Source organism: Chrysochloris asiatica, unplaced genomic scaffold (assembly GCF_000296735.1).
Source record: "Chrysochloris asiatica unplaced genomic scaffold, ChrAsi1.0 scaffold00202, whole genome shotgun sequence".
NCBI lineage: Eukaryota > Metazoa > Chordata > Mammalia > Afrosoricida > Chrysochloridae > Chrysochloris > Chrysochloris asiatica.
In genome coordinates this window covers 4,082,596-4,086,744 of record NW_006408720.1, presented here as the reverse complement: position 1 = coordinate 4,086,744, position 4,149 = coordinate 4,082,596, and positions in this window count along the sequence as shown.

The following is a 4,149-nucleotide window of genomic DNA, read 5'->3' as shown; positions in this document are numbered from 1 at the left end:
CTTTTTCTATTCCTCTGTACTCTTTTGGATTAAATGAGTTTTTCTGTGACCTAACTTTAACTTCCCTATTAGCTATACTAGGAGTCCTGGTGTGGTGCTGTGAGTTAATGTGCCAGACTGCAAAGCCGTATGAACTGCAAGGTCAGCGGTTCAAGCTCACCAGCTGCTCCTCAGAAACCCTATACAGGGTCACTATGGGTTGGAACTGACCCCACAGCACTTCACAACAGCAACAACAACAATTAGCTATACTTTGTTTTATTTATTTATTTTTGTAGTGGTTGCATTAACTTTACAAAATACATCTTTAACTGATCGCACTTCTTTTTCAATTAGCATGATTTTACTTTCCTTTACAACACAATTCCATTCGATACCTTTTTCTTTGTCATGCTTTTTCTTCTATAAATGCACCATTAGTATATTTTAAATTAATTAACTTCCCAATTATCTTTCAATCACCTTCAAAAAGTAAGAAGTAAATTTCCATTATACTTATCCACACATTTGCCCACATATATATCTTTTTTTATTATTATTAAATAAATGTTTTATTGTGAATTGTGTGATAGTCTACATGGGAGAACATTAGTTTTACATTCATTCTATCATGTATCGCTTTATTGCCATATTTACCATCCCATCCATGCATCCTCACCCAACCCTGTGGTGTTGCCTGTCTGCTTGCCCCCCCCTCCCACAGTCCTCAGCCCCTTTCCCTCTCCGGATCCCAAGTCCCCAGCCACTCCATCTCTTGACGTCTTCTTCTCTGCCTCCATCTCAGGCCTCAGTGCTTCCCTGGGTAGGATCCCGCTCTCCGTTTTTCTCCATTGATGGTCCTAGGGTCCTCTGCTCCTAGACTGAAAAGTTAATCACTCCCCTCCTTGCTACAAAATGTCCACCTTTAGATTTCCAACCCTCACAATCAGTCCTGATAACAATTATTCACTATTGCATCACAAGAGACCCATCTGTATTTCCTTTCATCAGCCCTTCCTGGACAGCCTGGATACTATTCACTGGAGACTCTACCTTCCTCCACACCCTTTGGATCTAAGTTCCCTCTTGAAAGCTTATAAGCCAGTCACTTCTTACCTTTGTATCCCTCCCCGCATTTTGGGTAGCCAATGTCCAAGTTGCCCATCCCTGTCTACCCTTTGTGTGGAGGGGGTGGGAATAGTTCTTGCAGCAGGGATTTGTTTCCTCTTTTGAGCTACTGTGTTTATAGGTGTAGGTCATGTTTATCGAATTGTATCAGATGACGCTTTTTTCCTCTTCTTTTTTCTTTGGGTTGACTCTATTTATCCAGTCATTGAAGCCAGTTCAAGTGGGTATCATCTGCAAGTGTGGGTGTTCTTGCGTCTGTCTGCCCTCACATATATATCATTTTGAGTAATATTATGTGTAGATCCAAATTCCCATTTTGTATTTTTCCACCTTAGAATTTTGTTAACATTTCTTCTACTGCATGTCTTCTGTTGATTAACTCTCCCAGTTTTTGTTTGACAATAATCTTTATTTCCTTTTTATTATTTCAAGTAATTTTACCTCAGTAAAAAGAACATTCACTACATATGATATTCTTAACAGTCTCCATACTACAAAATACCAAAGGTATGTGTACTCTGTCTGTTACCAGTGATGAGGTCTTCAGTGCCATCCTGCCTGAAAGTGATCTAACTTGGTAATCCTATACTTATAATAGGTTTCCTTCTCCATCCATCCTGGTAATGATTTCTTAGGTTTCCTAGAAGCATTACCTTTATTTTGCAAGTGCTTTCAGAAGGGGTTGAAGTAACTAGAGTAGGCTAGAAAAATATTTAAGCAAAAATTGATCCCAGCTGTAGACTTTCATGAGCCTGATGAAACTCTGAAGCAGAAAATAATCCAGAGTTATCTTAAGTCAATTGGATGCATGCAAAAATCATACAAACAGCAACAACAATGATAAAACACTTCCATCGATTCAAAGTGATGCTATAGACAGAGTAGAACTGACCGTCACATAGGAATTCTGAGGCTGTGAATCTTTATGGAAGTTGACTACTTCAGTTTCTCCCATTGAGCAGTTTGTTGGTTTGAACTCACTGAGCCACCAGGGCTCTTTTGGATGCAAGCACTTAGCCTTAATAATAACATACCAGTAATTCATTAGCTTGCATGGTGTGGGTGAGGTGAGGATAAGTGTATTACTGGTAAACATAAGGACTAGCCCCCAAGAAGAGGTGGTGCATGCTTGGCTGAGGGACCACCTGCAGTTAAGGGAGATCTGACTAAGACACCTGGAGCTTCTACTGCATCACAGCCATTTTATTTTTTGTTTATCTAGTTTCTTGTTGTTAGGTGCCATCAAGTCAATTCCAACCCATAGCGACCCTGTATAGGGTTTCCAAGGAGCAGCTGGTGAACTTGAACCACTGACCTTGCAATTCAAACGACTTTGCAGTCTGATGCATTAGCCCACAGCACCACACCAGGACTCCTGATCTCATTTACTCTCTTTTTATATGACTTTCTCTTCTTTTTAATTACTTACTTTTATCAAAGCTGTTTGAACTATAAGGTCTGTGGTTCAAGCCCACCAATAGCTCCTCAGAAACCCTACACAGGGTCGCTATTGGTCAGAATCGACTCAACGGCACTTAACAACAACAACAACTTTTATCACATCCACATTCAGTTGTTAAAATTCTATTTTATATTGTTTCCTTACAGATTGAATTGTTTTCTTAAAATTTTTAGTTCATTTAATGAGGTTCTAGTTTATTTGGCTTAAAGATTACATTTATGATGTTTTATGTATTTTAGACATGCCCTTCTTCTGTTTGGTTCTTCTTACCAAAGCCTCAATCACCTTGTTTGGAATTCAAGATACATTCTTATCTACTTCACACACTTGACATGAAATAAGTTTATCTGAATTTTGGAAGGCAGGGTTGTTAGAATAGTTTTCTTAACTTCATAGCTATAGATTTTCTTCTTACGTTATTTCAATAAACTGTTAAAAATCTGCACACTGTTTATTGATGTCTTCTGACTCTGTGTCCTTGCCCACAACTGTAATAATACCCTTATTTTTTCTTTACTCCTCTTAGTTCTATACTGAACAATGCAATTTCCATTCTCCACTTTTTATACTCAGTGGCAGTTTTGTCCTGGAAGGGATTGTTTTTGGGTTTATTATGTTACATGGAGTGGTGAAGACTTCTCAAGACTCCATAACAAGATGAAGGAGAATTCACTTGCTTATGAATTTTAGTGTGCATTCTCTTCTCATTGTCAGCTACTATTGACAATTTTCCTTACCAGATTTTTACTGAATTCTTCCCAAATATTTTATCATTTTTCTGGTTTTTGGTTCTCTTTTTCTCAGATCAACTCTTTACAAAGAGTTTCCCATATTATGAAACTCTTGCAGCTATAAATGACTTATTTTCCTTATTTGGGGTGCTGGGGAAACTTAATTACCTAGTTTTGTAGATGCACATGGATTTTTAGTTTCCCAGTCCTACTTGTAGATCCACAGGTGGATAATTAAGTTTTCAGAAACTAGAGAGACTGATAGCTCAAACCCACTCAGAAGTGTTTCTGAAGAAAGAACTGGTGCACTGCTCCCCAAAGATCACAGCCATACATACTCTATAGTGCACAATTCTATTCTGCAACCCATGTGGTTACTATCAGTCAGAATTAATTCCATTGCAACTAGTTTGTTTGAGTGGTAGTTGTTCTGTTAGTTCTAATGAGAACTTGGGAAGATTGAAAAACACTGCATTTCCCACAAATCTTCTTAGTCTCCTTTCTTTAAGCTCTGAGATTAAGTAAATACATAAGAACTGCCTTGTTATGTACTGTTATTACAGTATAAATATCACAAGTTGAATGACTTTACCAATCACAAATTTATTATCTCACAGTTTAGCAGGTTATAAACCCAAATTGAAAACAAGTCTACGAGAGCCAAAATATGACCTTGAATTTATCTCAACTGAATTTAGAGACCATCTGAAGAATAGATTTGATACATTAAACACTAAAGACTGAAGACCAGAAGAGTTGTGGGATGATATCAAGAACATCATACATGAAGAGAGCAAAAAGTCATTAAGAAGACAAGAAAGAAGGAAAGGTCAAAATGGATGCCAGAGG